Source organism: Geotrypetes seraphini, chromosome 5 (assembly GCF_902459505.1).
Source record: "Geotrypetes seraphini chromosome 5, aGeoSer1.1, whole genome shotgun sequence".
Lineage (NCBI taxonomy): Eukaryota > Metazoa > Chordata > Amphibia > Gymnophiona > Dermophiidae > Geotrypetes > Geotrypetes seraphini.
In genome coordinates, this window is record NC_047088.1 from 87,021,978 (window position 1) to 87,043,889 (window position 21,912).

A 21,912-nucleotide genomic window follows, 5' to 3' on the forward strand; every position below is an offset into this window, starting at 1 on the left:
GCGGCGGGGGGGTGCCGGATCGTGTTGGGGGGGGCCGGATCATGGTGCCGGATCGCAGGGGAGGGTGCAGGGGGGACTTCGAGGGGAGCAATGCCGGTTCTCGGGGGGTGGGGGAACGCATCAAAGCGAGTTTCCATTTTTTCCTATGGGGAAACTCGCTTTGATAAACGAGCATTTTGGATTACGAGCATGCTCCTGGAACGGATTATGCTCGTAATCCAAGGTACCACTGTATTTTTTTTCTAGGGTTACTTTGACAAGGTCTGGACTGACAAGGGGACAAATTTGTCTCAGTCTCCACGGGATCTCAGTTTCCCATCTTGTCCCCATGAGTTCTGTCCCTGTTCCTGCTCCATTCCAGAGAGCTCTGTTCTAATCTGCACAAGCCTCAAGCATTTTAAAATCATAAGTATTTGAAGCTTGTGCAGTTAAGGCAGAGCTTGGAGGAATGGGACAGGGATAGAACTCGTGGGGGTGGGACGGTGATATTAAGATCTCACAGGGGTGGGGATAAATTTGTTTCCCCATGTCATTCACTAAGAGTCAAAGTAATAATCGGCTAGCCAAAGATCACTTTTATGCTGCTACGCTTATTACCACAATCACCAGAGCAGCTCTTCTAATGTTTGCAAATACACATTTCATTCATTTTAAGCAGATTAGTCAGATATGCCACCACCAGCCATATTTTACATATGAATAGCTGTGTGTATCATTGTTGGTATATGATCATCATCCGGTCTGCCTTTTTAAAAATTTTAAATAATTTTTAAATCATATTTTTAAAGTTTTGTTTTTGAAAAAAATGCTTGTGATGTTAGCTAGAATTACTTCATGAATAAGGAAAAGAATCACTTAGCTTAAAGCCATTGGCTTTCAGCTTGCACTTTTAGTGAATTTCTCTTCTTAGTGCCGGGAAGGGACTGGCCGACATATTTCGCCTTTAGACTTTATGAAGATCAGCTCCCTGTAAAATCAAAGCAAACCTGAAATGAAAAATTTCACTAATGTATTCAATCGATCATTAAAAGTAGACAAAAATTCTCAATACCTCTTCAAATCACTGCGTAACATAAGAACATAAGCAGTGCCTCCGCTGGGTCAGACCAGAGGTCCATCGTGCCCAGCAGTCCGCACACGCGGTGGCCCAACAGGTCCAGGACCTGTGCAGTAATCCTCTATCTATATCCTTCTATCCCCTTTTCCAGCAGGAAATTGTCCAATCCTTTCTTGAACCCCAGTACTGTACTCTGCCCTATTACGTCCTCTGGAAGCGCATTCCAGGTGTCCACCACACGTTGGGTAAAGAAGAACTTCCTAGCATTCGTTTTGAATCTGTCCCCTTTCAACTTTTCCGAGTGCCCTCTTGTTCTTTTATTATTCGAAAGTTTGAAGAATCTGTCCCTCTCTACTCTCTCTATGCCTTTCATGATCTTGTAAGTCTCTATCATATCCCCTCTAAGTCTCCTCTTCTCCAGGGAAAAGAGTCCCAATTTTTCTAATCTCTCAGCGTATGACAGGTTTTCTATCCCTTTTATCAGAAGTGTCGCTCTCCTCTGAACCCTCTCGAGTAACGCCATATCTTTCTTAAGGTACGGCGACCAATATTGGACGCAGTACTCCAGATGCGGACGCACCATCGCCCGATACAACGGCAGGATAACTTCTTTCGTTCTGGTTGTAATACCCTTCTTGATTATGCCTAGCATTCTATTTGCCTTCTTAGCGGCCGCTGCGCACTCTGCCGTCGGCTTCATTGTCATGTCCACCATTACCCCTAAGTCCCTTTCTTCGGTGCTCTCCTTCAATAATATCCCTCCCATCATATAGCTGCACCTCGGGTTTCTGCTTCCCACATGTAGTACTTTACATTTCTCAATGTTGAACTTCATCTGCCATCTCGTCGCCCATTCCTCTAGTTTGTTCAAGTCTCTTTGCAATTCTTCACAGTCTTCTTTAGTCCGAGCTCCTCTAAATAGTTTGGTGTCGTCCGCAAATTTTATTATCTCACACTTCGTCCCTGTTTCTAGATCATTTATGAATATATTAAATAGCAACGGCCCAAGCACCGAGCCCTGCGGGACACCACTCGTGACCCTCCTCCAGTCCGAGTAGTGGCCCTTCACTCCCACCCTCTGTTTCCTACCCACCAACCAATTTCTGATCCATCTATGTACATCTCCTTCCACCCCATGGTTCTTCAGTTTCCGAAGTAGGCGTTCGTGGGGTACTTTGTCAAAGGCTTTTTGGAAAGTCTAGATATATGATGTCTATGGGGTCACCTCTGTCTATCCGTTTGTTAATTCCTTCGAAGACGTGCAATAAGTTTGTTAGGCATGATCTCCCCTTGCTAAAACCATGTTGGCTGGTTGTCAGAAGTTTGTTTCTTTCAAAATGTTCGTCGATGTTGTCTTTTATAAGTGCTTCCACCATTTTCCCTGGAACCGAGGTCAGACTCACCGGTCTGTAGTTTCCTGGGTCACCCCTTGATCCCTTTTTAAAGATGGGCGTAACATTGGCTATCTTCCAGTCCTCTGGAATCACGCCTGTTTTCAGGGATAGATTGCAGATTTGCTGCAGTAGTTCCGCTATCTCCTCCTTTAGTTCCTTCAGAACCCTTGGATGGATTCCGTCCGGACCCGGGGATTTGTCAGTTTTTAGTTTTTCTAGTTGCCTGCGTACGTCTTCCAGGCTCACTTCCATGGATGTTAATTTTTCTGCTTGCTCTCCCTTGAAGATTTGCTCAGGTTCCGGTATGTTGGATGTGTCTTCATTGGTAAATACAGACGAAAAGAACATGTTAAGTCTTTCTACTACTTCTTTCTCTTCCTTCACCACTCCCTTCCTGTCTCCATCGTCCAGCGGTCCCACCTCCTCCCTGGCTGGCTGCTTCCCTCTAACATATCTAAAGAAAGGTTTGAAATTTCGAGCTTCCCTGGCTAGCCTCTCTTCATGGCTTTTCAAACCACACGGTGACATTCTTTTTGATACTTCCTGTGCTCTTTCCAGTTGTCCTCAGTTTTGTCCTTTTTCCATTTCCTGAATGAATATTTCTTATTTCCTATCGCTTCCTTCACTATTTTAGTTATCCACGCCGGGTCTTTTGTTCAACTCTTTTTGCACCCCTTTCTGAATTTGGGGATATACAGATTTTGCGCCTCGCTCACAGTGTCCTTGAAAAAAGACCAGGCATGTTCTACCATTTGCCATTTTCTGGAAGTGTTCCTAAGTTTCTTCCTTAACATTTTCCTCATTGCTTCGTAGTTTCCTTTCCTGAAGTTGAACGTTGTCACTATGGTTCTATTTCCTTTCGGTATTCCTACTTCGACCTTGAACTTGATCATATTATGATTGCTGTTTCCCAACGGTCCTACTATTTCCACTTCCTTTGCAGGTCCCTTTAACCTATTTAGGATTAGATCCAGAGTGGCATTTCCTCTCGTCGGTTCTCTTACAAGCTGCTCCATGAAGTAATCTTGTATAGCCTCCAGGAATTCTGTCTCCCTAGCGCATTTTGAGATTCCAAGACTCCAGTCTATCCCAGGATAGTTGAAGTCTCCCATAATAACTGTGTTACTGCTTTTGCATGCACGCTTCATCTCGTCTTCCATTTCTTCATCAATATCTCTGGTTTGCCTGGGTGGTCGATAGTATAGACCCATCTTTATTTCAGGCCCTTTCCTTCCCAGTATTTTAACCCATAGCGATTCCAGCTTGTTGTTGGTCGTCTCTGCTTTGTCCATTTTTGTCGATTGTATGCTTTCTTTTATGTATAGGGCTATTCCACCTCCTTTTTGTCCTGACCTGTCCTGGCGATAGAGCTTGTACCCTGGCAGTGCTGTATCCCATTTGTTTTCTTCATTCCACCACGTTTCAGAGACTCCAATAATGTCTATGTCTTCTGCATTGGCCATGAATTCCAATTCCCCCATTTTGTTTCTTAGGCTTCTTGCGTTAGTATATAAGCAATTTAGATCCTGGTATTTTCTTGTCTTCATTTCCTTTCCCTGTGCTTCGGTCTTTAGTTTATTCTCTTGTGCTACAATACTTCTAACCTCCTCTTCTGTGTTAGTTAACTCCTGTAATTTGACCATTGTTTCTTCCCAGCTTTTTTTCCCTTTAGTATCTTCATGGGATACCTTCTTCCGAATCGTCGACGCTTGGTCAACTGTCGGCTTTCCCCTTTTTCTTAGTTTAAAGCCTGTTCTATTCCTTTCCTGACGTTGTTTGCTAGAAGTCTAGTTCCCGCTGCGCTCAGGTGCAGTCCATCTCTCCTGTAGAGCTTGCTCTTGCCCCAGAACGTTGTCCAGTTCCTCACGAAGTGGAATCCTTCTTCCTCACACCATTTCCTCATCCACGCATTCATTGATTGTAGTTCCTCCTGTCTTTTCACATCTGCCCTCGGTACCGGTAGGATCTCTGAGAAAGCTATCTTCTGAGTCCTCATCTTCAGCTTCCTTCCCAGAATCTTGAACTGTTCAATCAGCGTGCTTCTTCTGTAGTCTCTCCTGCTGACATCATTCGTCCCGATGTGGATCAATACTGTGGTCTCTTCCGTCTCCGCTCCGTCCAGGATCTTTCCAATGTTGTCTACGATGTCCTTGGTTCTTGCTCCTGGGAGACAGGTCACCAGTCGATCCTCTCTCCCTCCTGCTACGTGGCTGTCCACATGCCTCAGGATCGAGTCTCCCACTAGGATCGCTGACTTTCCCTTCTTTAATTTTCGCTTCGGTCTCAGGTCAATGTCCTTGGAGTACTTCGCTGCTTCTTCTTCTATGTCTTCGATGCGCTTCGCTGTTTCTTCTTCTAGGCATTGACCAGCCATTTTCTCCCCCTCGTGTGATGCTCCTATGTGGGCGACTTCTTGGAGGTCATCTGCTTCTTCTTCTCCCTTCCATGTTGGTGTAACTTCGTCTTCCATCTGAAGTTCGTTCTCTTCCACCCTCCTCCTGTAGGCTTCCTCAATGAATTTCTCGAGTTCCCTGACTTCCTCCTCAATGTGTCTCTCATTCATGAAATCTTCAGCTGTCGTGACTGGGTCCCCAGTAGTGTAGAGTCCTTCTAGCTCCTGTATCTTGTCCTCTAGTTGCTTTACTTCCTTCTTCAAGCTTTTTAGCTCCTGACACCGACCGCATACATATGACTGTCTCCCCGAGGGGAGGTAGTCATACATATGACAGTCTGTGCAGAACACTGGAAAGCTCATCTTCTGGTTTCCCTCTACTTCCATTGTCGTTCCTGTGTGTGTGTGTTCCTTGTGTGTCTGTCTCCCCTTTACCTTCTGTGCCTGCCGCTTCCTTACCTTACAGGCTTTCCCTGGTGTCCTTGGTTGTGGTGACTTTGTCCCTTCTTGAGGCCCTCGCCGCGCGCCTAACGGCTGAGCGCCGTTAGCCCCTCCCCTTTTAAGGGGAAAGCTACTCTGGATGACGTTGGGGGTGGGCGGAGCTAACTCTCGCCGCTGCCCCAGTCGATCCTGCCTCCTCTGCTCCTGCTTTTCTCCTCCGGTTGTGTTTGTTTCTTGGTTTTACTCCCCTGTTCTCCTCCTCTCGCTTCTCTGCCTCCTCTCTGCCTTCTACAGAGCCAAACGGCTGAGCGCCGTTAGCCCCTCCCCTTTTAAGGGGAAGCTACTCTGGATGACGTCGGGGGTGGGCAGAGCTAACTCTCGCCGCTGCCCCAGTCGATCCTGCCTCCTCTGCTCCTGCTTTTCTCCTCCGGTTGTGTTTGTTTCTTGGTTTTACTCCCCTGTTCTCACTCCCCTGTTCTCCTCCTCTCGCTTCTCTGCCTCCTCTCTGCCTTCTACAGAGCCAAACGGCGTACCATCGGAAGGCGCTCACCTTGCTACTAGGGAAGAGTTGACGATCATCCAGATTATGCCTGGTGTTTGTAAAGCAGTTAGATTAAAGCTGCCAGGTTGTCCTGCTGCTGCTGGACAGAATAGAGTGATCAGAAGCTGTAAGGATATTCTCAATATAGGCATATGGAATGTATGAAGCATGAATCAAGGAAAACTAGAAATTGTTAAAGATCAAATGGAAAAGTTAGAAACATAGAAACATAGAAAGATGATGGCAGATAAGGGCTACAGCCCATCAAGTCTGCCCACACTATTGACCCTCCCTATTAAGTCTAATGACCCCCTTAAGTATAATTGTAATTATACTGCCACTCTACTGACCCGCTCTTTCAAGTCTATACCCTAGTGTCCCTATCCCTTGGCATGACCCTCGTAGGGATCCCACATAGGTATCCCATTTATTCTTGAAGTCTGAGATGCTGCGTGCCTCGATCACCTGCACTGAAAGCTTGTTCCAATGCTCAATCACTCTCTCCGTGAAGAAGTACTTCCTGGCGTCTCCACGAAACTTCCCTCCCCTGAGTTTGAGCGGATGACCTCTTGTGATCGAGGGTCCCTTCAGAAGAAAGATATCATCTTCCACCTCGACCCGTCCCGTGATGTACTTAAATGTCTCAATCATGTCTCCCCTCTCCCTACGCTCTTCGAGAGTGTAGAGCTGCAATTTGCTCAGGCTTTCTTCGTACGGTAGACCCTTTAGCCCCGAGACCATCCTGGTGGCCATCCGCTGAACCGATTCAATTCTGAGCACATCTTTACGGTAATGTGGCCTCCAAAATTGCACACAGTATTCCAGATGAGGTCTCACCATGGCTCTATACAATGGCATCATGACTTCAGGCTTCCTGTTGACGAAGCTTCTCTTGATACAACCTATCATCTGCCGTGCTTTAGATGAAGCCTTCTCCACTTGAGTGGCTGCTTTCATGTCAGCACTGATGATTACTCCTAAGTCTCGTTCTGCCGTAGTCCTGGTTAAATGTTTCTCCATTCAGGGTGTAAGTTCTGCAAGGATTTCCATTACCGAGATGCATGACCTTACATTTCTTGGCGTTGAAGCCCAGCTGCCGGATCGAGGACCAACTTTCTAAAGTACGCAGGTCTTGCTCCATAGCATCCTGTAGATTATAGCCGTTTACTATATTGCATAGTTTGGCGTCATCAGCGAATAAGGTTACCTTGCCTTGAAGCCCTTGAGTCAGATCCCCAATGAATATGTTGAAGAGGAGTGGGCCCAGGACTGAACCCTGTGGCACTCCGCTAGTCACCTCCGACATTTTAGAGAGGGTACTGTTAACCACCACCCTCTGAAGTCTGCCACTAAGCCAATCTTTAACCCATGCAGTTAGAGTCTCTCCTAATCCCATCGATTTCATCTTGTTCAGCAGCCTGTGGGACGCTGTCAAACGCTTTGCTGAAGTCCAGGTACACGATGTCCAAGGACTCTCCTGAGTCCAGTCTTCTTGTTACCCAGTCAAAGAAGCTGATAAGATTGGACTGGCATGACCTACCCTTGGTGAATCCATTTTGACTGGGATCCCGGAGATTTCCCTCGTTCAGGATCGTATCTAATTTATACTTAATTAGTGTTTCCATGAGTTTACACACTATTGAGGTGAGGCTTACCGGTCTATAGTTCGCAGCCTCAGCCTTACAACCCTTTTTATGTAGAGGAACGACGTTGGCTGTTTTCCAGTCCAACGGAACTTTCCCCGTACTTAGTGAGAGATTGAAGAGCACTGCCAACGGTTCCGCCAGAACATCTCTCAATTCTCTGAGCACTCTTGGGTGTAAATTGTCTGGTCCCATGGCCTTGTTTACCTTTAGCCTTGCCAGTTTGTTGTAGACGTCCCCAGGTGTGAACTCAAAATTCTGAAACGGGTCATCCACGTCTTGTTTTACCTTCAACTGTGGTCCGTGTCCCGGTGCTTCGCAGGTGAAGACTGAGCAGAAATATTCATTTAGTAGTTCTGCTTTTTCTGAATCTGCCACCGCGTAGTTTCCGTCCGGTTTAAGGCATACTATACCGTCTGTGTTCCTTTTCCTATCACTGATATACCTAAAGAAGGATTTGTCCCCTTTTTTAATGTTTTTTGCCAGAGTTTCTTCCACTCGAAGTTTGGCCTCCCTAACTGTTGTTTTGACCGCTGCAGATCTGGTCTTATATTCTACTTTAGTTTCTCTTCTCTGCATACGTTTGTAGGAAAGAAATGCTTTATTTTCCTCCTGAATGAGTTGCGAGATCTCTTCAGTGAACCATTGGGGTTTGTTGTTTCTTTGCCGTTTATCTACTGATTTTATGTAGCGATTAGTTGCTTCGTGTATGGATGATTTCAGGTACGACCACATAGTTTCCACATTGCCGGTCTCTGCTTGGTCCTGCAGCGTCTGAACGAAATCTCCCATGCGTGCGAAGTCGGTGCCCCGGAATTTGAGCACCTTTGTTTTTGTAATTGATTTAGGGGATCCTTTCCCAAGGTTGAACCATACCATGTTATGGTTGCTGGAGGCTAGCGTATCTCCTACCGAGACCTCTGAGACGCTTTCCCCGTTGTGAGTACCAGGTCTAGGATCGCCTGGGCCCTAGTGGGCTCCGTTACCATCTGTCTGAGATGTACTCCTTTTATGGAGGTCAAAAGCCTCCTGCTGCTGCTGGTTGTTGCTGAAAATGTGTTCCAGTCTGCATCAGGCATGTTGAAGTCCCCTAGCAGTAAAGTGTCGCCCCGTAGAGTTATATTTTCTATGTCTTCAATTAAATCTGCGTCCATGTCTTCCGGTTGTCTTGGAGGTCTGTATACCACACCAAGATACAGGCATTTTTTGCCACCTCTTGCCAGGTTTACCTAGAGGGACTCCCCGGTATACTTGACATCAGTGATCCTGGTGGTTTTGATGTCCTCTTTAATGTATAGTGCTACCCTTCCACCTAACCTGCCCTCTGTGTCCTGACGAAGTAGATTGTACCCCGGTATAGCCATATCCCACCCATGTGCGTCCGTGAACCAAGTCTCTGATATTGCCACCACGTCCAGGTTGGCATCTCTTATTTCAGTTTCCAGTTCTAGAATTTTATTGCCTAAACTGTGTGCATTAACATACATGGCCCTCCATACTTTGTGTTTGCTGAGTCCCTGTAAGGCTATTCCTGACTGAGTCTGTGTGGCTCCTAGAGAACGGTTTGCAAATTGGGTCCTTACCTCGGAAACAGAGTGTCGACTCGTCCCATCAGAATAGTTCCTTTCCACACCAGTATATGAGTAGTTCCCCTCCCCCAACTTACCTAGTTTAAAGCCCTGCGAAGCAGGCGGGCTAGTCGGTGTCCGAAGATGTTCTTACCTCTGCTGGTCAAATGGAGTCCGTCTGGTCCCTGTAGTCCCTGCAGCGCCTCTCTATGATCCAGGCATCCGAAGTTCATATCTCGACACCATCCTTGTAGCCATTCGTTCATTTTCAGGATGCATTCATCTCTGGCTCTTCCCTTGCCTCTAACTGGGAGGATTGATGAGAAGACTACCTGCGCACTCGTCTGCTTCAGCCTCTCACCCAAGGCTCCGAAGTCTCTGGTGATGGTCTCCGGGGTGTTCCTGGCAGTGTCATTTGTACCTATATGGATAAGAAGCATAGGAAAATGGTCATGAGGTGTAAGTAGTTTACCCAGGCTGGTGGTGACGTCCCGTATTTTGGCTCCAGGCAGACAGCAAACCTCCCTTGAGTGTGCATCCGGTCTGCAGATTGGTCCCTCGGTGCCCCTCAGCATGGAGTCCCCAATGACTATAACTCTGCGCTTCTTCCGTTGTGGGGGGGGGGGTGGCAGTCGGTCAGCAGATGGGGTTGCGTGTTGGGCCTGCTCCTGTTCTTCGAGTTCTTCGTGCTGGGCCTGCTCCTGTACTTTGTCGGCAGCTTCTTCCTGAAGAATCTGGAATCTGTTCTTCAGTACGAGTTGAGGGGTTGATGTAGGGTTGGCCTGTTGGGAAGAAAAAGAAGAGGATGAGGAGATTGAAAAAGGGGGGGGGGGATCTTCTATGTTTACCTGTGGAAGAGGTCACCAACTGCCAGGTGTCATTGCCGTCAGCCATTTCCTGTATCCCAAATGTTGGCTTCAAAGCTGATGATTTGGGCGTCTCGAGAATGGACTTGTCGTGGGTCTGCTCTGTAATTTGGGACAACTCCTGAACAACTCCGTCGATGTAGGCTTCATCCTCTTGGATGCTTCTCAGGCGAACCACCTCCTCCCTGAGGCTCCACAGTTCCTGCATGAGGGTTCCATCCAGCTGAGCGGCCTCCTCTGTCTGCGTGGAGACTGTAGTGTAGTGCTGGGGGATGGATTCAGTCTGCACGGAGACCTCTGTCCACCGTCCTGAGTCCTCCTCCCTCCATACGCCGTCCGTGATCTCCTCCTGGGTCCCCATGGTGGCTGGAATGCTGGATTTGATTGTAGCCTTGGTGCTTCTAGTCCTCCCTGCCATTTCCAAGTTGTGAATTAGGTCTGCCTGTCAGTAAATTAGAAAAAGAAAAGAAAGAGAGTTAGAAAAATCCTACTGAGAGCTAGTGCGAGATTATGAAAGATTTGGGTGTCTGAGAGAATAAGAAGTTAAGAGCTGAGGGTATCTGAAAGGGTGGCTGAATGTGAGTTAGCTCGGCGTGCAGATAGCTGAAAGAATAGAGAGAGAAGAGAAGAATGGGAACAGAAGAAAGGGTACTTTTTTTTTTTTTTTTCAGTTAGAAGTTTAGGATTTGCTGCTGGGCTGCCTGGGCTCCTTCCAAGGCTCCTTCGCAAAGGCGCTCTTGCTAAGGCGAGCGCCTTTGCCGCTCGCCTTTGCCGCGTGCCAAACAGCCGCGCGCCGTTGGCTCCCTTCCTTTTAAGAGGGAGCCCGGGCGCTGAGACGACCTCTGATGCGCTGGGGTGGGCGGAGCTTCCTCTCGCCGCTACCCCTCTGACTCTGCTTGCCGGAATTACTTCCTTCCCTCTTCCTCCCGGTCCGCTCTACAAAGGAAAAAGCTAAACAAAAAGCTAAACAAAAAAGAACAAGCACGCCTCAAGTTATCGATCTGATAGGGATTAGTGAATTTAAATGGACAGGGCAGGGCCACTTTCAATTGAATGAGCATTGGATTTGTTACTATGGTCATGAAACACACAGGAAAAACGGCATTGCATTCACTCTTAATAAGCTTTCAAAGATGGTATTAAAGTATAATTTCAGTTAATTTATATGTTATTTGAAAGGAATTTGTAAGATTAAGTAGGTATTTGATATAGATAACCCTGCAATGTTAGCTGTATTCTGTTTGACGTGTGTAATCTGTTACACTATTGTGTGTGTTTATTTTGTACACTGCTTTGATCTAAAGCGGTATATAAACTTTCTAAATAAATAATAATGTTATCGGTGATAGTTATGTCAATCTGTCTACAGGGAAAGCCGGTTGATGTCACCTGGATTCAGGTAAATGCTTTGACGGATGTGGAAGATGAGGCTGTAGAATTGTTCTACGAACAACTTCAAAGTGCAATAGATCAAACACTAAAACAAGATCTGTTGATCATTATGGGGGATTTTAATGCAAATGTAGGAAGTATATCTAAAGGTGCAGTGGTTGGAAAGTATAGAATAGGACTGCATCGCAAACTGTGTGCTGCAGCGAGATTCCAGGTTTGCTGCGAAACAGACATCAGTCTCTGGCGCCTCTTCTCCTCTCTGCCCCCACCTCCAGCGATGGAGGGATTTCCAAAACCCGGATGTTCAGGTTTTGGAAGGCCCTCGGGTCTCTGAGCATGTATGGATATCAACATAATGACATAGCACACATGCATGTGATGTCACCAGTCGACGTCCACATCACATATGCTCAGAAGCCCTGTAGATGTGGCCCTGAATTTAGTATGCTGTGGCAGAAAAAGTTTGAGATACTAGCATGGGAGAAATAAATAAAATGGGTAATAATTTAGTTTAGTTTTGTAAAACAATTGCCAATTATGAATACAGTCAAACCTCGGTTTACGAGTGCACCGTTTTGCGACTGTTTTGCAAGACGAGCAAAACATTCGCAAAATCGGCGCCTCGGAAACTGAGTTTGACTCGATTTTACGAGCGCCTTCCTCCCTCCCCCCCGCGATTCTACATCCCCCCCCCCCGAGCACCGAAACGAAATCCCTTACCCCGATTGGGCACCAGCACCAACATATAGGACATGATGGTGCCGGTGCCTGAAGATTCTCCCTCTTCTGGGCTGGGCGGTGCATCAAAAGAGATCCTCCCTGTTGCCTATGGAGGGCTGGATTGGGCTTTGAGCATTTGCGCATGCTCAAAGCCTTCTGATCTCGCTCCCTTCTCTGGTTCCTTGACCTTTTCTAAAACCAGCCTGAACTTAAGATCATTCTTGCTCTACATATGGTTGCAACCTTTGTTGTATGGGCTCTTCTTGTCTCTTCGTGGGCCCAGAGGTGTCTACGCATCTGTACAGTGCCAACGATACTGCGGCACTATCTAAGGCAGGGCTGCCCAAGTCTGGTCCTTGAGATCTACTGGCAGGCCAGGTTTTCAGGATATCCACAATGAATATGCATGAGAGAGATTTGCATACCAAGAAGGCAGTGAGGCAAATCTCTCTCATGCATATTCATTGTGGATATCCTGAAAACCTAGCCTGCCAGTAGATCTCAAGGACCAGACTTGGGCAGCCCTGATCTAAGGGCTTTGGAAGGGATCTTTGTCCCATAAAAGAGCCACTAGGTAATATGACATGATGCATCCTTGTCTGACACCATGTTTTATTGGAAACTAATAAGTGCTGCCATATTCAGCTCTCGCTGCAGCTTCTTGATTTTCATAGAGGCTCTTTATAAGCAAAATTACATATTTTGGTATTCTTGTTTGTACTAAAGTTCTCCATAATTTATCATGATCTACACAAAGCTTTGCTATAACCAATGAAGCAAAAATATGGGCTTTTGATATTCTCTACTTCTCTCTAGTATCCATCTAACATTGGCAATAATATTTTATTTGGTATTTATATACCACCTATCAGGGTTATCTAAGCAATTTACAATCAGGTACTCAAGCATTTTTCCCACCTCTGTCCTAAGAAGCTCACAATCTATCTAATATGATAGTGCTAGGGGAGTTTCTACCCTCACTGGATTTGACAGAGGCTTCCTTATATAATCCCATATTCTGGCTCAGAGGAAGTTCCTGAGATTCCATGTGCTGAAGAGTCATTTCCAATTCTCGGCATGTCCATTCGGTCTGGCAACAGCACTTCATACCTTTACCAAGATGAGGGTAGTTCCTGCAGCTCTCCTGCACAAGGCAGGGGTCCAGGTTCATCCGTGCTTGGACAGTTAGTGTATCAGGCCTTAGTCTGAAGCTGACAGCAGGAAAGCAAGTGTGCAAGGTGCCTAACTGCTGCAGGACCTAGGTTAACATGCTTAGCTTTAAATGAGGCTTTCTCCATCTGATTGGCTGCCTTCATAATCATTAGTGAAGATATGAAGGCAGCCAATCAGGTGGAGAAAACCTCATCTAAAGCTAGACAAATGCTGGGTTGCATCCGGAGAAGCTTTGTCAGCCGAAAGCCCGAGGTGGTGATGCCGCTGTACAGGTCCATGGTGAGACCACATCTGGAGTACTGTGTACAGTTTTGGAGGCCACACTATCGGAAGGATGTGCTAAGAATGGAATCGGTTCAACGATTGGCCACCAAGATGGTCTCAGGGCTCAAGGATGTCCCTTATGAAGAACAACTAGATAAGTTGCACCTTTACTCTCTCGAAGAACGCAGGGAGAGGGGTGACATGATAGAGACTTTCAAATACGTTACTGGCCGCATTGAGGTGGAAGAAGATATCTTCTTCCTTACAGGCCCTAGGGCAACAAGAGGGCATCCGCTGAAAATCAGAGGCGGGAGATTCCATGGTGACACTAGGAAGTACTTCTTCACCGAAAGGGTGGTCGACCGTTGGAATACTCTTCCACTTCAGGTAGTTGAGGCCAGTAACGTGACTGACTTTAAGATCAAATGGGATCAACACGTGGGGTCACTTCAAAGAAGAACTTAGAGGGGAGGGTTATTTGAGTGAGCAGACTTGTTGGGCCGTAGGCCCTTTTCTGCCGTCATATTCTATGTTTCTATGTAACATAACATAAGAATTGCCGCTGCTGGGTCAGACCAATGGTCCATCATGCCCAGCAGTTCGCTCATACGGCAGCCTCCAGGTCAAAGACCAGTGCTCTAAATGAGTCCAGCCTCACCTGCGTACGTTCCAGTTTAGCAGGAACTTGTCCAACTTTGTCTTGAATCCCTAGAGGGTGTTTTCCCCTATAACAGACTCCGGAAGAGCGTTCCAGTTTTCTACCACTCTCTGGGTGAAAAAGAACTTCCTTACGTTTGTATGGAATCTATCCCCTTTCAACTTTAGAGAGTGCCGTCTCGTTCTCCATACCTTGGAGAGGGTGAACAATCTGTCTTTATCTGCTAAGTCTATTCCCTTTAGTATTTTGAACGTTTCGATCATGTCCCCTCTGTCTCCTCTTTTCAAGGGAGAAGAGACCCAGTTACTCCAATCTCTCACTTTATGGTAACTCCTCCAGCCCCTTAACCATTTTAGTTGCTCTTCTCTGTACCCTTTTGAGTAGTAGTTTCAGAAGAACCGCCTGGAGCCGATACAATTCCTAGAGTACTAGGGAACCCACTTCAACATGGTAGAAAATTGTGCTTTTCTTCCTGAACCAAGCAAGAAGCTAAGATGCCAAATTTTGGGAGATCCTGGCAATGCCACCTCCTTTGACTTGGCACTATCTACAGGTGATGGAGTTGATGGTAGTAACCATAAGGTTGTCTTTTAGGCAAAAACTCATCTATGTCTTCTCCAAGATGTACTGGTTTCCACGGACAGTTTGCGGCATAGGCTAGCTGTGCCGGTGGCTTTGGGAGGAGAATTTGGAGTGGAAGGTAGTAGTGAAGGTGAAGTGGGGGGGATTTTTTTGCTGGTTGGTTGAGAGTGCCGGTTAAGTGGAATTCTACTGTATTTACCGTACTCTTAGAGATGCCTGCTAGCAACAGGCTTTTTTGCCAAGAGTTTGTGTCTTCTGGCAGTCAGAGATGTCCCAAGAACACTGGGAGTAGCTGCAACACAAAAGCCTCGCAATTTGGGAAGAAAGTACCCAAAAAATAAAGCAAATAAATCAGAACAGATCAAAAGACAACTTCTTAACTCGCAGAAGTGAAAACTGAGGGGCTGCAGCAAAGCCTTCTGGGAGCAGAGGTGGAGCTGTGCAAGAAGATGATTGGCAGCTTCTTCAAGGAAACTCATGTTTTTGGGGTGACTATCCATTAGTTCAGGATCTCTGCACCCGTTGCATTGGAAGTAAGATTGCATAATGAAATATAAGCATAAAGCTTCACTTTTGACTTGCGTATTTGGCATGTAGTGTAATTTTTATAAATCTGGTTTGTTTATATTTTGATCCACATTCAAGATTGTACCCCTTGACTCAGTTTGAGTCTGATGTTGCTATTTTGAGATTGTAATCTTTTGAATAAACTTATTGGTTCATCCAGACTCTGTGGTGGTCTTCCCACTTTTGTTGTATAATAAACAATTCATAGTTATATTCCTGATATTGCTGGTTGTTCCCACTTTTTAGGTTTCTTTGAATAGTTATGTGGAAAATTCGGTTTCTGTTTGTTCTTCTTGTGTTACTACCAGCACATACATAATATTATACAGGATGCCCACAAAAACCCTTCTTGATTTTAAATGGTTACAAAATCAAAACTTATTGTAATATGTTTATAAATAAGATGACAGCAAATATAAGTCCCAAAAAGCGCAGTTAGCAAGATCTTACACAATCGCTTGCACTTTCATCCTTATAAGTTTCGATTGGTGCAGAAGTTACAACCTTCAGGCAATGCAACGCGACAAAATGACCAGGAATTCCTGAAGTGGCCCCTGAGATCACCGGACATTACTGTTTGTGACTTTTTCCTTTGGGGGTATGTGAAAGACAGAGTGTATGTACCTCCACTATCCGCAACTATGGATGATCTGCAAGAACGCATCACTGAAGCTATAAACGTGATCACGCCAGATATGCTTTGGAAAGTCTGGCCCAAGCTCGATTATCGCATTGATGTTTGCTGAGTAACAGGTGGGGTGCACATCGAGTGTATTTAATCAACAGATACCGTATGAAACTGTAGCCACAAAGGTGAAAGAATATTCCAATAAATTTTGGTTTGGTAACCATTTAAAATCGAGTATTTTTCTGGGCACCCTGTATGAAGTTAGCATGTAACACAAACCAGTGCATACATAAGATTGTCAAAACATAGAGACTCATATATAATAATATAAAACCAGAGGCTAAAAAATACAATACCCTGTAACACAAAATTCCAAGAAGGTCATCGGTTTACAAAAACAGTATAGAATCATCAGCCAAACCTTCTTGAATAACAAGACATCTGATTTTTGTGAAAGTACAGTGTCTGGCACTAATCTTAATGTCATTGGCAGCTTTAACAGTAGGGGTTACTAAAGACAAAGCACAATCTCTGATCTCAGCAAAGTGAATATTTATGACTGTTGAAATCTGAAGGAACTTTGCATCCATAGATTGTAGAGATCATGCAGATGTATAAATTAACAAAACTGTTTAAATATGTAGAGGAGTATCCTTATTTAGGGCTTGATAACTAGAGTAAGCAATTTAAATTTTGTTGTCCAGATAACTAGCAACTTACGTTAAGGAAGATTAGCTAAGAAAAATATGATGTTGCCATTTAATCCTTGTTAGTAGGCGAACAGAGAATTGTGAACAAGTTGCAGGATTCTTGGTTCAAAGCAAATCAATAAACAAAATTATGATGATATAACTTTGTAAATACAAAGTCCCTTAGTAGACAAAGTTTTAGTTTACTTAAGTCAAAGGGTCCCTTTCACTAAACAGTGCACCCATACATGGGTCTTTCCCATACGCTAAGGCCATTTTTACTGCTATAGTAAAATGGTGAATTCCTATTTTTGTTTTAATGGACATATGTTTTGTCATAGTGTATGGCCATTAAAATAGATTAGCGCATGAGTCCTTACCAGCACTACCTACTCAATACGCAGTAAGGGCTCATGTGTAATTGGTTGGAGTGTGGCAATATAGCTACGCTAAGTAATACTGTAGTACAGAACATGCCTACTTTCTGCTCCCCAGAAACTCCCCCACTTCGAAAAAATTAATTTTATTTTTTTAGCATGTGAGTAAAAGCGTGTTCATCCCTAAATTACAGAAGCGCACCTCAGCTTGCTCCATGGTACACTTTTGCTGTGGTAAACTTTGTTGCTTACCACAGCTTTGTAAAAGGGCTCCATAGTTTAAGAGGACAGTACCACTTCATTTCTTTGTGGTCACATAGAAAGACTAGAGTTGAGCACAACTCCTAAACAGTGAACTTGATTCTAATATAGGCACTACAAAATCCCGAACTGTTAAGTCCCAGTACATGCATAATATTGGATTTACGTAATACCATAATTTCAGTTTTGTTCAAATTCAACAACATAAACATTTTTGTTGTTCTACATACAGTATATTAAAAATTAAAATACAGGCTCTGTTATGTCATGATAAACAGGCTCTATGAATCAAGATAAAATGAACATAATAAAGGTCTTTTCCCTACATCTAAAACAGCAGTAATACCAATGTACTGAAAGAATGTACTTCATAATGAAATTGCCAAGAAGCAATTAAAAGAAGCAATAAAGGGGGGAAATAAAAAAGGTACTAATTGAAGTATTGTAAAAAATCCACATAAATTGTACTGTATTAAAAAGGAGGGAGGGAGTATAAATTATGGCTTAAGTTTTGCATTTACTGTATTTTTCGCTCCATAAGACACACCTGACCATAAGACGCACCCTAGATTTAGAGGAGGAAAACAAGAAAAAAAACATTCTGAACAAAATTCTCCCTGCCAGGCTCTGCACCCAACCCCACACTCCTTGCTAGGCTCTGCACCCTGTCCCTCCTCCCTGCCAGGCTCTGTACTCTGCCCCCCTCTGGTTAGTCCCAGCCGACTAACAATTTTTATACACAACCCCGTACCTTTCATTTGTATTTATACCTGCCTATTAAAACATTTCTAGGCAGTTGACAAAACAGCTGGATGGCTGCATATCTTTCTGCAGAGCGGTGCATAAAGCAGGAGCACGAGCTTTTCGTGTTCATTCCGGGTCCCACGCCGCTCACTGAATGACTGCCGTCAGTTCTCACGATTTGATGGCAGCCATTCAGTGAGTGGCATGGGACCTGGCACGAGCGCAAAAAGCTTGTGCTCCTGCTTTATGTGCTGCTTTGCAGAAAGAGAAGCAGCCGTCCAGCGAGGGAGGGGCAGGAGTGTGGAAAGCTCCTGCCGAGACCGCGCTGGACCACTGCCACCAGAATTTTAAAAAAGGTACCGGGGGGGGAAAGAAAAACTTGTTTTCGCTCCATAAGACGCACCCTGATTTCCACCCGCATTTTGAGGGGGGAAAAGTGTGTTTTATGGAGCAAAAAATACGGTAATACTTTAAATATTCATAAGCGCTGGAAGCTGCTATCGCAGTTTTTTAAAAGAGGGAGGTAAGTCTGTATTTTAAAGTCTATATCAGTGTTCTTCAACCTTTTTACACCCGTGGACCGGCAGAAATAAAAGAATTATTTTGTGGACCGGCAAACTACTAGGACTAAAATTTAAAAACCTCGTTTACGCCCCATCTCCGCGAGCTCGGTCCCCGCAAACCATCTGATCCCATCTGCACAAGCCGCAATTATGATTTTATATTGAACGTATTTTATTAAAGTATAAAAAGAAACAATATTCTGAACAATTGTGATTTTATAAATACAAATATACAGAGCACAGACCAACAAAACCCCTGTCTCCCCTCCCCTTCACATATATCCCCTCTACTATCAAGAAAACTGAACAAGCCAAGTTATTATGGAATGCTACATAGAAATATCATGCTAACAGTTATGTCCCCAGTTATGTCTCTAGCAGGATATATATTTCAAATCTGATATATTCTAATGACAAAATAGAAATAAAATTATTCTTTTCTACCTTTTGTTGTCTCTGGTTTCTGCTTTCATCTTCTTTTCACTCTTCCTTCCAGCATCTGCCCGTTCCATCCAATGTCTGCCCTCTCCCCCTTCCATATGTATCTGACTTCTTTCTATGCCCCTCTTCCCTGTCCATCCTCTTCTCTCCTTTTTACATCATTCATTCCAGCTTCACTTCCTTCTTCATTTATATCTCTCCTACACCAGATCTAGCATCTTTATCCTTCTCTCATTTCTCTGCTGACCCCCTTTCCAGCATCAATGTCTCTCTACTTTCTCATTCCTCTCTCTCCCCTTTCCCTCATCTGATCTCTCCTTTCCACCCTGACCCCCTTCCCCTCCTGTAATCTCCCTGCCAGCTGTTTCCTTCCTTTTTTCTTTCTCCCTACCCTCCTTCCTTTTATTCCTTCTCCCTTCCCTCCTCCCTCTATCCAACATTAACTCTCTTCCCATCCCTTTCCCTCCTCCCCTCCCAGCAGCATCTCTCCTTCTAACTCCCTTCAAGTCCAGTAACAGCTCTCCCTTTATCCAGCACCTTTCCCAGCCTCCTACAGTGGCTTCCTCCCCTTCCAGCAGTTCTCAGTACTTGCCTGCAGGAAGTTGCCGGTAAATCACTGCCCTGGCAAATAGGAGAGCTGGTGGGAGGGGAGACAGCCACTGTGAAGGCTCCCCAGGATCTTGTTCGCACATGCTGACCATCTCCCTCCACCTGCACCTGAATCTGCAGCTCTCTCCGTTCTAATCGCAACTTCCCCGCGGCCCTCTTCAGCAACTCGACAGGGGCGGCGATCAAGACACGCTGCCGACGTTGGGACCTTCACTCTCTGAGTCCTGCCTATTTTGTTTCAACTTCCTGTTTCCGAACAGGCGAGATTCAGAGAGGGAAGGCCCCGACGTTGGCAGCCTATCTTGATCGCCAGAGGCTTGGAGGAACATTAGTCAGCAGGAACCGCAGTCGGGAGGAACCGCAGTTGGCAGGAAATTTAACTGCCGACTTGATCTCACCGGCCCTGCGCGGACCGGCAGAAATTTTCTGCGGACCGGCACCGGTCCATGGACCGGCGGTTGAAGAACTGTGGTCTATATGTTATATCTTCACTGTAAATGCTGTAATCTAAACCCCCTTTGTCTATACTGTAAATGCTGTAAAGTCTGTATTTCTCACTAAAGTTTGTCCTACTCATACTATGAATGTACTCTTATAACCCTTTCTGGGCTCCTTTGGGAGGACTGGCTAAATAAGTGACTAAATAAAATATAAGTGCATATTATTATATAGATTGCATATGTATAAATATTTTAAGTTCTTTAAAAATTTTTTTTTTTTTTTTAATCTTTATTCCTTTTTATTTCTTTCAACAAGTGTACAGTATTACAATTAATTTACATAACACACTTGGCATTCTTAAACAATATTATTATACATGTTTTTATTTCCCCCCACCTCCCACCCTTTTCCATATCAATAAAATATTCCTTCCAAATTTATATATAATTATACATCCCTTTTTGATAATACAATTAATCTGACATGAAATCTGTCCCTCCCCCCATCCTTCTTCCTCAAACACTTTAAACATTTTATTATACACAGTAATGCACAACAATAAATATCCCATCCTATTACATATATCTCCTTATTTTTCATAACAACATATTTCCAATATTTTTCCCTCCCTATCCCTCCCATCCCATCCCATTTCTATATATTATCCCCTAAGGAAAAAGAATAAACTTTACTCGTTATAATATTCAATTAATGGCCTCCACACCTCTTGAAATCTTTTAAAATACCCCCTCTGTATCGCAAGAAATCTTTTCATCTTATACATATGACAAACTGAGTTCCACCAAAAATTACAATTCAATCTAGAACAGTCTTTCCAATTAGTTGTTATCTGTTGAATTCCCACTCCCGTAAGAATCAACAATAATTTATTGTTTGCTGTAGATATTTGGCATTTGGCCCTCATACACATTCCAAAAATCACTTTGTCATAGGATAAAGCCACATGACTCTCCATCAACATATTAACTTGATCCCATATTGATATCCAAAATGCCTGAATACATGGACAATAAAATAAAAGATGGTCTAGAGTTCCAACTTCAATTTTACAATGCCAGCATCTATTAGACTTAGAGCAATCTAATTTTTGTAATCTAGTAGGGGTCCAGAATGCTCTATGCAACAAAAAGAACCATGTTTGCCTAATAGATGCTGACATCGTACCTTTAATTCTCCAAGACCAAATACGTGGCCATTGAGATGCATTAATCTGATGCTTAATCTCAGTGCTCCAAATATCTCTTAATCCATTTTTAGACTTCTTATTCAAATAATTAGATATAATTTTATACCACTTTGCGGCCTGGTGACCCAGAAAATCTGCCTGGAAACATAAGAATTCTAAGCTGTAATGATCATTTAAAGATTTCCATTCAGGGAACCCCACCTGAATAGCCTGCTTCAATTGCAACCACTTATAACTTTGTTTTTTATTCAGACCATATTTATGTTGCAATTGTGAAAATTCAAGCATCTTACCATTATCAATTACTTCCGTTAATGATCTTATACCTGCTTTAATCCAATCTTTCCAGACAACCTTAAACCCGCCTATTTGTATCTTGGAGTTTACCCAAATAGTCTTGTTTCGATTTTAAAATAGAATCAGTAGTTAATTTGTCTACAAACCTTAATGTTTTCCAAGTATCCATTAATACTCTATTATCCTTACGTATTCTAGGCACTTTTATACCAAGCAAAAGATCAAGCCTAAGTGGAAAGATAAGTGATCTCTCCACCCTTAACCACTCTGGTAATTGTTCCAAAAGCTCTGGGAGGACCCAATACATACCTTGGCGCATGATATAGGCCTGATGATACCTATAAAAATTGGGAAAATTTACCCCACCCTCCTCAATTGGTCTTTGCAAAGACACTAA

At 44.2% G+C, this 21,912-nt stretch overlaps 1 protein-coding gene across 1 annotated transcript in view; it reads left to right on the forward strand.

Moving 5' to 3' along the window:
* Nucleotides 1-21,912, forward strand: part of LOC117360313 — a 298,566-nt gene that overhangs the window by 35,744 nt on the left and 240,910 nt on the right. The gene's annotated exons all lie outside the window — the stretch shown is intronic.